The sequence below is a fragment of the Cygnus atratus genome, chromosome 5 (assembly GCF_013377495.2).
Source record: "Cygnus atratus isolate AKBS03 ecotype Queensland, Australia chromosome 5, CAtr_DNAZoo_HiC_assembly, whole genome shotgun sequence".
In the NCBI taxonomy this organism is placed as follows: domain Eukaryota; kingdom Metazoa; phylum Chordata; class Aves; order Anseriformes; family Anatidae; genus Cygnus; species Cygnus atratus.
This window is the reverse complement of record NC_066366.1, coordinates 40970142-40983967: the sequence shown is the minus strand read 5'-3', so window position 1 is coordinate 40983967 and position 13826 is coordinate 40970142.

The following is a 13826-nucleotide window of genomic DNA, read 5'->3' as shown; positions in this document are numbered from 1 at the left end:
CAGCCATGCACTGGGACTGTGCACATTCGGGGGTGTTTGACTCAAGAGTGGCCAAAGACCAATATACCATATTAGAAAAAGGGCACGTGTCTTGCAAAGCCCAGGCATGGCAGCTTTCTTCTTCCCTGCTGCAGATAACCACTTGGGATTAGGCACCTTCAAAGTGTGCATATGAAGGTGACTGGGAGCCACAATGGCTGCTCAGGTGGTGCTGAAATAATGTGAGGGTAACCTCTGAGGTCCCTGAACAGGTACTTCCTTCTACGTTTGAACTTACATCTACATGGTTGCTGGTTTTTCAGCTTTGGGACAGATGCCAGTGACTCACGGGCCAGAGTTCATAGTCTGCAAACAGCACCTGGAGACAGAATGATTTTATATGGTTATTGATGAAAGTTTAGCAGGGAGCACAACTGTGTCTGAAAAACTGAAGGTAGGTGGAGACTCAGGAAGGTTTGGTGACACTAGCTGGTTATGAAGTAACCCATGAAATGAGCTCAGTCCCAAAGAAGAGGAGATTACATTCCTGGGATTCAGCTGTGAGCTCCTTTCTGGCTGCAGAGTGGGCCTGGCACATGTTTCGCTGTTTTGTGTAGTAGCACGGACAAATCTGAGCCTTGGCTCTGCATTGATACGAACCTTGGAAGACCCTTCCCATCCTGGATGACCTGAGAAAAGTGACAATTTTTCCTACACAGAAGCCCAGCCGCTGAGCCCTCCTCCTGTGTGCCTGGGAGCAGACAGGAAGGAGAGGCCGTGAGGAGAAGCTCTGGCTGGCAGTCAGAGGGCCGAGTGGGACAATTAACTGCCGAGGAACTTGTGATTTCAAGCAGTGCTGCCAGTCTAGTTAAGACCAAAACGTCGCTCTCCCATAGCAGTTTCCATAACATGTCCTCCCACTCTAAATATTTGCACATTGTGCCAAGGGGAAGATAGCCCAGATGGGCCCAGCACCATGGCATGAGCAGTGCTGCACCACGAAAGGTCACAGATTCTCATTGCAGACTTGCTCCTGCTCCCCTGCAGGAGGAGGAGGTACATGAAGATGACACTTTTTAAATGATGGCACCCAACAAACCAGTGGAAGTGTATTTCATTTTTGTACTTCATTTTTGTCCTTGATATAGCAGACAAGAGCGTTAACTTGTTACAGAGTTTAACAGAACATGTATTTTCTGCTTTAGAAACTGAGATTTTTATCACAGACTCGTTTTGGCTAAAACTACTCCACCTGCAGAAGGTAGAGTATTTTTAAACTACAGTAAAGGTAGGTGTGGAAAGAGAGTTTGTCATCAGAGCCAATCCCCCCAGTGGTACTGGTGTAACAGGCACTTCACTCAGCTGGGTCTACTTTGTGCCATTCCCTCTGTGAATGAACTGTCAGTCACAAAAAATACTCAAATATTTAGGACAGAACCCATAGTTTTCTTACAGAAATGCAGGATACAACTTGCACTGTGTCAGGAGAGAAAAAGCAGCAGAGATCAATAATATATGACAATGTCTGGGGTGCTCTGCAACAGCAAAGAACATTAAATAAAATGCCCAGGTGATGGGAGGAAGTCAGCCACGTGAAATGTAGTACCTTGGTAGTCCCTGTCGATCTAACAGGGGCAGAAAAATCCTTGCCATCTTCCAAACAGGAACTTAATTTAGTCCTAAATACCAACAAGACACTCTAGAGCTTTCATTTGATTATGAGCACCAGTTTGGCATCCTAGAGCAAGCTGTGGTTAGCGGCTCTTTCCAAGGAAGGCAAAAAAGCCCCGTTAGCCAAGCTGTGCAATCCGTGGGTGGAGGAGGAGATTTTGCAGGCTGTTATGCAGCACATGCATGGCAAACAGATCTTTACGTATTCTATTTCCTGATTTTTGGCCCATCAAAAGATAAATCAAGCCAAGTACACTGTGATTGCTATTTTTGTAATTTGGCTGACTAAAAGGAAAAAGATGGTTGTGCTGAAATTTTAGTGCATAACTGTTCTGCTCTTACTTCCCTTCCTTTGGGAATAACTGAAATTGCTTTTCTTTGTGCTTTTCAGATACATTAGTCATACCTTGACAGGATGCTTTTGAACACAGGTGCACAAACTGTGATGGCTGCGCCATCCAGACAGAAGTGATAGCTTAAGTGACTTAATAACCTAGTAACATCTTCCAGGCTAAAGGATATGAATGGGCTTTCCCTGAGAAGGCAAGAATACAACCCTAACAGGTAACTGTGGAAAATGAGATGGATTTGGCAATTGCATGACATCTACTAAGACAGCAGGATAAAGAGTCCCATTACTGTATCAGTTACTTTTGACTTTAAAATGAGTTGAAAATTTACAAAATCAAAGACAGGTCCTTGCACAGGCTGCTTGTTATCCATCATAATTGTAGCCCAAATTGCAACCGTCCCATAGACTGCAGGAGATGGACTGAGACCTCTGCTTCCTGTGCAAGTCTGAATCTTTGTGGTGCTGTGCAAAACTACATGTATAAATGCAGAATATTTTCTGAGAACTGATTTTTACTGAAAAAATAACACAAGGGTAGAACACTTTCAAAGGCTAAATCTATCTTAATCAGAGTGGAATGAATGCAGATTAATCAAAAAATGCAAAAAAGTATCTGAAATGCATTAAGTGACAGGTCACATTAGGTAACATTAAGTCACTAGACCTCTTAGTGGTCTAGTTGCATCTGAATGAAAAATACCCTTTGTCCTGGTTAAGTAATGTGTATAAATAAATCTGGATTTATTTTTGAGATGATATAATTGGTAATGTGTGATATAATGACACTGTAAGCAGAGCTTGAAATAACTTTGCGTTAAGCTGACCAGCATAAGTAGGACATCTGTTTTAGTCAGATTTCTGCAATGTGTTAATCTTGGACACAACTATCTTCTTTTTGCTAGTAGAAATATATGTTAAAAATATGTATTATTCAAAACACTGTTACACATTACAATTGTCCTCACAATAAGAAAAGACTACTTTTAAAGATTCTGTCTGCAATTTCACAAAGAAATGGAGCAATTTACTTTTGCACAGTGATCCCAGTGGTATAAGTGGTGACTTTGCTGTATGCGGAATCGAATGTGCATGCTAAGCCTCTGCAGGATCAGAACTGTGGCTAAAGGAAGACATTATCTTCTGAGAAGAGATTTAGTACTTAATGTTAACAGATAAGCCCTGCCACACTTTGACTGCAATTTCATGTTTTTGTATAATTGCAGGAACAGGTCTGCTTCAGAGGAAACAGCAATAAGGCTTTACATCTTCCCAGTTAGTGGGAATATTTTAATTGCTAGCATTACCTTTGGCAAACCTTAAGAGGGCAGTAGCTGCATAATGTTTCTGGCCTGATTTGGGTTCCAATTATGCTAGCTACTGGTGTAATCAAGTGTCTTTTATTTCTCTTTTGCACTGGTGTGAGTCAAATCAGTGTGTAATATGAGTTAAATTAAACTTTCCTTTGAATAACACAGAAGTGTTTTGTTTCTCTCTTCTGTCATTGTTTAAGCATTTATGATAAAAATGGACCTTTTAAAGTAAACCACCTGTCCCAAGTATTTTTGATGTTTTAAGAAATAGTCTAGAAAGAAGAGCTACAAAGGACTGATTTAAAATATTTTAATGGAATAATCAGAAACTCCCCTAGGTGTAACTGAACATCTTCTTTTAAAAGGTTGGAAGAAAAAAAGTGCAAAAATAGCACAGAAGAGGAAATTCAGCTGAATTATCATTTTTTTGATTCCTGTCTTCAAAAAAGAACACAAAATAAGCAGAAATTAAATACATGGGCACAGATTTGCATTTTTTTTCCTATCTCTAAAAAGAGAAAAGTAGGATGAGATTGACTAAAAGAAATTATATGTGTTATATCTATGTGCCTGTACAAAGACTTGCCCAACACATTCAGCAGACTGGAACTAATGTAAGAAAACAATTATCTTGGAGGTGTAAAATGCCTAGAATAAAACTTGCTGGTCTGGGAATTTTAGTGTTGAATGAATGCTTCTGATAATTCCAGGATCATTTAATTGAAAAAAATAATAATCATGGAATATACAAGGAATTATTAGTTCAGAGAACAAGAGGATACTCACATGCAATCACTGCTCTAGGTGCTGTACAAGTGAGTTACACAGCTCTGCAGAAAACTCAGCTGGGAATTGTAGTAAGACATGAAACACCTAAAACAGGCAAACCTGAGTGAGGAGGTCCAAAGTTTTAGGAAAGACAATGGTCTTGGAAGCCTGGAGCAGTCATGAGTGTCTTCACAGTTGAGGAAAGGTGCTTATGGATTGTAGGCATTGCAGGAGAAGTTTTTACAATGATAAAAATAGTGGCTTTGATGTGTGGAACTACTGAGAGTTATATATTACATGCACTGCTGTCCTCTTGTCCACAGAGCAAGTCATTTCTTTATGGAAAGCAGTCAGATTGGCCAGGCCTGATCTGTTCTTCGTAAAGCCACACTTTTCCTCACTACCTTCTTGTTCTTCATTTGTTTGAAAACAGAAACTGGCTGCTCTTGGCTTGGACTGGCGTATGCTTCATTCGGTTAGAAACTGGCTGGGTAGCCGGGCCCAAAGAGTCGTTGTGAACAGAGTTAAATCCAGTTGGAGGCCGGTCACTAGTGGAGTCCCCCAGGGCTCAGTACTAGGGCCAGTTCTCTTTAATATCTTTATCGATGATCTGGATGAGGGGATTGAGTGCACCCTCAGTAAATTTGCAGATGACACCAAGTTAGGTGCGTGTGTCGATCTGCTCGAGGGCAGGAAGGCTCTGCAGGAGCATCTGGATAGGCTGGACCGATGGACTGAGGCCAACTGTATGAAGTTCAACAAGGCCAAGTGCCGGGTCCTGCACCTGGGGCACAACAACCCCAAGCAGTGCTACAGGCTGGGAGATGAGTGGTTGGAAAGCTGCCTGGCCGAGAAGGACCTGGGAGTATTGGTTGATAGTCGGCTGAATATGAGCCAGCAGTGTGCTCAGGTGGCCAAGAAGGCCAACGGCATCCTGGCTTGTATAAGAAGCAGTGTGGCCAGCAGGTCTAGGGAAGTGATTGTGCCCCTGTACTTGGCTCTGGTGAGGTCGCACCTTGAGTACTGTGTTCAGTTTTGGGCCCCTCACTACAAGAAGGACATGGAGGTGCTCGAGCGAGTCCAGAGAAGGGCAACGAAGCTGGTGAGGGATCTGGAGAACAAGTCTTATGAGGAGCGGCTGAGGGAGCTGGGATTGTTCAGCCTGGAGAAGAGGAGGCTCAGGGGTGACCTTATCGCTCTCTGTAGGTACCTTAAAAGGAGGCTGTAGCGAGGTGGGAGTTGGTCTATTCTCCCACATGCCTGGTGACAGGACGAGGGGGAATGGGCTAAAGTTGCGCCAGGGGAGGTTTAGGTTGGATATTAGGAAGAACTTCTTTACTGAAAGGGTTGTTAGGCATTGGAATGGGCTGCCCAGGGAAGTGGTTGGGTCACCATCCCTGAAGGTCTTTAAAAGACATTTAGATGTTGAGCTTAGTAATATAGTTTAGTGGAGGACTTGTTAGTGTTAGGTCAGAGGTTGGACTAGGTGATCTTAGAGGTCTCTTCCAACCTAGATGATTCTGTGATTCTGTGAAGATGTGCTGCATGATCTTTCTAGGTACTGAGTTGAAGTTCGTGAATGTTTAGTTCTTCAGATCCTCCTCTGTACCCTTCTTAAAGATGAGTGGAACTTTAGCCCTTTTCCATGGATCATCATCATGATCTGAGGATGATGTGGCTTCACAATCACATCACTCAGTTTTTTCACCATCCTTGCGTGGATCCTACCTATCCCCATAAATACGAATATACCTGGTTTCTCAAAATAGTCCCCAGCTCTTCTGCCTTTGCTTGTCCTCCTTTCTCAAACTGTGCAGGTATGTGCGGAGACCTGGGAACTCTGTGAAGACTGAAGCAAAAGAAAAACATTGAGTTTTTCAACCTTTGCTATGTTGTCTGCCATCAGGTTGTCTCCTCCACTGAGCAACAGCTTCGTGTTTTCTTTGAACTTCAGTTTGCTACTAGTGTACTTACAGAATTGTTTTCCTTTGACGTTTTATACCCCTCAGCAGCCTAAGATCCAAGTGAGCTCTGTCTTTCCTGATACCATCCCTAATTGCCCAAGCAGTGCTTTTATATTCCTGTTTTGTCACCGATCCTTGTTTCTGCTTCTTGCATGTTGTCTTTTTTTTTGCATTTTAATTCATCAACAGTTCCTTGATTTGCTGATTGGGCCTTCTGCCCAAATTTCTGGTTGTATACAAAATGAGTGCAGTCTTTAATAAGAATTAGAGGGTATTCTGTTAGAACATCGATCTTTTTGTTATTTTTAGAATAAGTTCTGGTACTGGCCAAATTTAAGATCTTGCGACACAGTTTTTATGACAATTCTGCCCTCTAGAAACCCCTTTAAATCTGAGTGATTGCCCTCTGTTTCTTCTTTCAGTAACTAATTTGCAGTTTTTCCTTAATGCAATGCAGATATAGTTAAGAAGATGTTCACTTCTAACCTTTGTGAGAAGCAAATGTAACTTGGATTCATCTGACCTATCTTTATTCAGATCACTAATGCGTACCTGCAATATTTCTAAGTCTGTAATATTCTATATCATGGAATGTGTTTATTGTACACGCATATGACATAAGGGCACAACTTTTGGTGGACTCAGCTTTTGATAAACCAATACTTTTCTCTTTGAACAAGATAATAGAAGTAGTTTTATATATGTGAGGACTTTAGAGACCTTCTGATGTTCTTTCCATGTCAAATGGAATTAGATGATTTTTTTTTTAGTTTTAATTTTAATTTCAATTTTATTTTTTTTTTCTCTGGGGGAAATAGAGGCATTGAAGGTAAGGTTCTTTCGCAGCATGAAGGCAAGATTTGGATGTTGTTCCATACCATATAGTTGATGGGGAGAGTGGGCTTGGCAATGAAAAAAAAAAAAGCTGTGGTTTTGTCTGAAGGAAAAAGTGACATGAACAAGCTGATAGTGGCAACTTGTGATCACCAAAAGAAATTTCAGATTCATCAGTAGAGGTACCAATATGTTCATTCTCCATTCTGGGGTGGCAGGAAATAGACTGAAACATTGCTTGTTTTGTTTTTATTTTTAAAGGATTATTCAAAACAGATAAAATTATGTGATTTAAATAAATTGAATAACCAAAACCAAGCAATGTAAAAGTACCTTCTACTAACATCCAATGATGACTCTGATAAGGGCATGATTCAATTTCAATTCCCAAACAGCTTCTGCATGCTGAAGTTAGACTGCGGAAGTTGCTGTAGCCATGAAGCAGCAGTTCTTACTGTGCAATTGAATTAGCTCATTTCATAAACTCTTGATGCAGAGGCAGAGGCTCAAGCTTGACTTACAGCATGAAACATCTGTTACAGGGAGTTAGCTGTGAACAGCTAACAGAGCTATGGGAACAGGCAGTAAGACAGTTGCTGTGTGTAATATTTCACTTCTTCTGTTTCTTGTATTGCATCAAGACCTCACTTTGAAATAAAGCTGTTTATATGTCGTTTATATGTCTATGGTAAGTAAGATGAAGTAGGAAATTTTGAGACAATTACAAGATTTTTTTCTCATCAAGTATGGGCAACTACACTGACAGACAACTGGAGATTTAGTGTGTATTTAATCCAAAAAAAAAAAAGAAAAAAGATTGTCATTGAAGAAGATTGTCATTGAAGATTGTCATTTTTAGAAGCCCTGCTTGTTTGCTAGCTAGTGCTCTACTGCGGCTGCTACAAGGTAGAGTGACCATGTAGTGAGGTGGCACTGGGATGAAATTACAGAGCAATGCCAGTGCTGTCCGATGAAAGGTGTAGCCTGAATGACTTCTAGGGATAGCACCGGGGAGACCAGACCTGGATCCGCAACTTCTCTCTGGTTGGCTGAGACACAAGGGCAAAGCAGGCTGTGGGTGAGAGGTCTGGACAAGATGGAGGCCATGTGAAGTCTGTGAAGGATTTCAACCTGCAGACTCAGACAGGGAAGCACCCTCACCCCACAGGCTTGGAGACATACAATTTGAGCGGGGTGGCGGAGTCGCTCAAAAATTTTGTTCACCAGCATCAGGCCATAGGCACCACAAACAGCTTGCTGCAGTCATGGACGTTCACTGGCCTCTGCCTTTGGTCTCCCAGCTCAGGCTGAGGCATATCATGTCCCTGGGCACAGGGTCTTGGAAATGCCACCCCTACAGCTGCTGCCCTCTGGCCTTCACTCCCTGTGCTGTGCCCCGCCTGACCCCCTGCACCTCCACAGGCTGGCTGCGCTGCCCACCCTGCCTGGTGTGAGGGTGGTGGAGGCCCGGCTGCTCTAGCTTCAGTGTTGGGTGGAAGAAGCGTTTGTTGGGGCCTCCTGGTGTTTGGCTTTTTCTCATGAAACACAAGAACCCAGGTCCCCCCACATGTGGATGCATTCAATCCTTCCCCAGCTCAACGGATGAGTCCTAAGGTACAATGTGGATACCACAAACACAAGAAAGCCCTTCATGTTTGCAGGTGGTTGTGTAGCCATGTGAGGGGCTAAATGCCAGGCCTTCTGTTGTCTGGCTGTGGAGGTGCCAGTGCAGCCATTTCCTCCATCATGCAAAGTCACTGAAGAAACGCTCTGCCTGGGCCTCATGCCGTGGCGACATGACTAACTCCAAGTGCGTGAGGAAACACAAGATGGCTGCACACTTGTGGTGAATCCAGACCTCTCCACAGGTACCAGCAGGACCTGAGAGAAGTTACCATTTAAAATTGCCCTTTGATTTTATAGTGAGGGAGAGGTTAGAAAGTACATTTTGAGAGGTTTGGGTATGGTGCTGCTCCTATGCTAACACTGCCATTGCTTATTCTAGAATTGGACAGAACGTGGTCCAGCTCTTTTGAGTCATTTTTTGAAGAATGGTTCAGTAGGTTACTACAGAACTTGGAAAAGAGCATTCAACTTGATATTTGGAAATAAGGGCACTGATGGACATTATCTGATAGGTAGAGAAGGAAAGAAGTAATTTGGAGAGAATTTCATGTTTTCTAAAGTACCGATAGTTTAACTTCTTTGTACTACTGTAATATACCTCACATCTAGGACCTAAAGCAGTATGGCAGATTTCCCTGCTTTCTTTAGTGTAGCTTCCTTATTTAATGTGGCTGCATCCCCAAATGGAATTAGGTGGCTGTGTTCAAAGCACAACACTGATTAAAATCAAAGCCATCTATTTTGTTGTATATTAAGTACATGGCTTTGAAAAGTAGCCCAACTTTTATTTAAATTGAATAAAAACCATAGCCATCCAATGGAAGTTTGCATTGCTATTATCTAGGGTTTTCACCAGTCGTAAACAACAAGAATTAAAATGTTTTTGAAATAAATGGGACAAAACATGTAAAAAGAGATAATGACATCTGGCCTGGAGAGTGAGAAAGCAGACCTCTTGCCTACCTAGAGCTACTGCTCTAAGCAGGCTACCAGCAGGATATAGAGAAGTTTGGAAAAAGTAATAGAGGTAAATGATTTTATGTTACTGCCACACTCTTTTATGGTAGAAGATAGATAAATATTAACTGAAAACTCCTGAGGTCTCACATGCAGGAGGGTCAGGACATCTAGAAGCTAGCTCCTTTACCTTCTTTGAGGCAGTTCAAGTAATTGGGGCTTGGGACCACAGGGTTCATGCATTTATTATTCCTTCTGCTTTTCCAGGTGTATGACATCTAGTGGCAGCTGTAGCTTGTAAGACTTTGGAGACACTGTCAGCTTTATTGGGCAACACCACAAAGGTAAATTTTCAGTGGCAGTTTGCAAATTCGTGTTGGGCAAAACAGTTAGCAGTCTTGCTTTTGTGATCTGACAAAAGGTAAACTTTTTTTTTCCTAGGGAGAGTTGGAAGATGTTTTTATGAGTTGGAGCCCTTATTTCCCATTAGACTGAAGTCTATTACCTTGACTTTTAGTTGCTGAATGTCATAGTAGTTTGGCATTGTAGTGTCTAGGCTTAATCTGGATATTTATTTGTTCTGGTGGTATAGTGCTTTACTGAAATGGTGAAAGGATTATGGTTCTGCAGTACAGGCTTAGTTTGTTGGATGTACAGTCACAAGTTGGTCAGAAAGATTTCTGGAGAAAGTGCTAGTAAATGTTCTTTGATGAAGTAGAAATTTTAAATGGACTTTCTGTTTTAGGGAGTGATGCTAATCCTTTAATTAAGAATAGCTGAATAATCACGGATACTACATTGTCATTGGGGATCTGTTAATACTCTGATGACCCAGTTTTTGCTTTGGTAAGGAGTAAAAGCTAACTTCAAAACTGATTTTGTACTGATTTTCTTTTTTTAATTACATGGATTTTTCTGTCCAGATTCAAATTGTTAGATGTTGTAAAGCGCTTTCACACAGGAAAAACTACTCAAATGGATTTTTTTGTGTTTGTTTTCTTTAGCCTTACTAGTAGGAGTTGAAACTGTTGAGATCTTTAAAGTGTGTCTCTTATGTTTATTGAATCAATTGCTCTACTGATTTGTAGATAGAAGTGTTTTATATGCTTAAACAATAGAACAGTAGAGCTTCCAGTAATGCCCTCTGTGTTCCATCTTTCTATCCAGTCTTTTTTCTTACCTTTTAGCACATGTATGTATTATCATAGAGTTTTGTTAAATGTATCACTATTATTGCACTATTGTTGTGTGTGTGATATAAGCTATTGTAGAAGAAAAACCCGACTGTACATTTGATTAGGACAAAAGCTCATTATATAAAGTCTTAATTTACATTTTGTTTTCCCAGTAGATTGTGCAAGCTGGCAGTAGCCCAGTCATTTTTGTAATGTAGTTATTCTATGCTTGGACAGCAAAACACATAAATTTAGGTGAATCTAAATAAAATCATGAAAATGTAGAAATATTATGAAAAACTATAGTTATTTTCTGAGTAGTTTCTACTGCTTTCTGTCTAGCTGAAAGTTCACAGAAACAGCTTTTTCCAAGAGACCGAGTGCTAGATTGTTTGCACCACCACCCTTCTTGCCTGAGGAACCCTTCTGAGTTAAGTAAAGTTACAAGATAGTAAGATTAGTGAAAACACTAGGAAAATAGACACGTGAAATAGCAGAGTAGATGCTGCTATACTCAGTACTTTTGTATTTGCTGTTTTGTTTTCACTTGCAAATACCACATGGTTACAGTGCTTTTGAGAATTTCTTAGTCACCAAATGGTACAGTGGTGAGGAGACTAAAGGGGTCTCCTCCAAAGAGGAGACCCCTGAGCTGTCTCATGGATTCAATACCCAGCTGAAAGGGGTAGTTGCTGCAACTGTGTTTGAAACTACAATTTGCAGTTATAATCTGGTTGGACAGTGAATGGAAAATAATCAGTTATAATCTCATCTCTAAAAATGGTAGGGGAAGGAGAATATTTCAAAATATTTCAAAATTTTTCTTCAGACCACTGAATGCCTGCCACTAAAAGCCTACAAGCCTTCAGGACGCTAACTTCTCAAGGGTATGATCTTAAGTATGATGGATTCTTTCACAGGCAGTGGAAAGCGAGGAAGATGCTATCTTCAGCAAGCCCTTCAGAAGGCCTTCAGGTTTCAACAGTATCAGCATGTACTATGCAGGAGATTCTACTGATGACTGCAGTCCACACACTGTAATGTCTTGATTAGAGCAGTTTCTTGGCACAATCAGATAAAAATAGGTGGACAACTGAGATTCTTCTTCTGAAACAATGTAGAAGGGTCTCTTGAAATAAAGTCCTCAAAAAGAGATTAAACTTACCTTTTATTTGTTTATAAATGAGGTATAAACTTGTGATTTAATGATCTCATTCACATTACACAAGTATTTTTCATGGTGCCTTCTCAGACTGAATCTTCATTAACTATTTAGTAGGTAACTTTTTTGAACCACATTGAATGTGTGTTCCTTTCATCTCCTCTGTTAGCAGTGACTTGTTCCTACTTTATTCAGAGCCTATTGACTGTGTATGCTGTGTTGAAAATAATGTGGCACAGGCAGTTTTCCATTAAGTCATGGAATAACAAGTTGTGAAAGCTCCAGTAAATGAAATGTAAAAAAGCAAGGTGGAAGCTACACAGCTAGGCTGTCTTTTGTAGTGTTTTGTGAGTGTTAAGTGAATTCCTTGGATACAGATATAGTATTCTTGCAATTATAATTTTTAATGGGTATGTTTTCATCAGTCCTTTCTCCTAGCTCATTCAAATGAAAAAGACTCTGAAGCAGAGAGTGATACTTCTTATTTTTGGTGACTTGATAACTTAGTTATTGTATTAGTATTAGCAAATCTAATGATCCTCATACAATAAGAGAGGAACAAGCCCAAATAAATGGCCTGCTCATATGAATTAGCTAAAAGGATTTGTAATCTATTTACATGAAGAAAGGTTTCTGGAAAAAGATACCCATAGTAATAGGTGCGATGCTAAAACCAGACAACAAAAAGATGGTGACGTAAAGGGCAAAAGTAGTCACTGACACTAGTGGGAGATGTACTGGCCACAAATCCTCTTGCAGAGATTGAAGCATGAAGCTGAATTCAGCTTTCTTGAGTTGCCGACCACATCAGGAGCATAAAAAACCTTAACTCTACTGGCTCCTCCTTACACCTTTGGACAAGGAGTCTAAAGAATATAGTAGCTACCTGTGATGTTAAGAGCCTGCTTTAAACTGCTGTAGTCAGCAGCCTTTGTGTATGTCTGCTCAGACCACCTCTGGCAGCTCAGGAGCATTTTATTCTCTTTCAAGATCTCTGTTTTAGACTCCCTGAGGGCATCCTGTTAATTAGTAAGGGTAAGAGAAAGCACCTCTTTCATCTTATCTCCATTTAAAATGTATGGAAGGACCTTCAGCACGTAGCAAAATGTTATAAAGAGCTTCAAGCTATCAGCTTGTGTGGAGGAATTGGAAAGGAGAGGTAGCTTGTCAAGTAAAGAGAACTCTGAATACTAATCGTGATGGTGATATACAGCAGGTTTCTTTGGGCTGTTCTGGAAACACACTAAGAGGTCTACTTAGAGAAGTAGTGAAGTGCTCCAAATCCTATTGGATTTGGGAGGTCAAGGGTTTGTCAACAGCCAACCACAGCTTACTTGAGGTGGAAAGCCATGGGTACATTAAGTCGTGTGTCTGTGGCAAGGAAGCTTGAAGATAAAAAATTGGTAGATGTAGAGTCTGCTTTCTGTTTTCAGAAAGTTCTGTTGTTTCTTCTCAGACTGTGGATGCTATTACTGCTGTTTGCCAATTGATATGTTTAGCTTCTGGTAAATTTGAAAAAACCACAACTAATTAAATACATCTTTAAGTGCATACGACCTGTTTTACACTCATGATCTTAGGTAGAATATGAACGTTTCATGTGTCACTGAAGAAGATGGCTGGCAAAATGAAAATGAAATCTGAGTCTTTAGTTTTATGGTTGCTACAGTGTGCATCATGGCTGTGCTTCAAATATTGTTCCTCAAACTCATTAATCTGTAACTAAATCTGACCAAGTGTACCCTAAACCTTACCCCAATGTGGTCGTGGGTGTTAGGTCACAGAAAGTCTTTTGTAAAGCTGCACCCCAGATTAGTATAGGAGATCCAGGCTTGCGATAATCTGTTGCTGTATATCAAGCCCTTTCATCGTATTTCTTTTGCTGTTAGGAATTTCAGTAGTCTATCAAACCAAGCAGAGCCAGTGTGCAATCATGCTGATTGACAATAAATGCAAATCATTGTTCCTGAAGTGTTGTCCAATTACTGGTTTTAACTATATGGTTAATGGCCTATCTCAGCAAAGTCT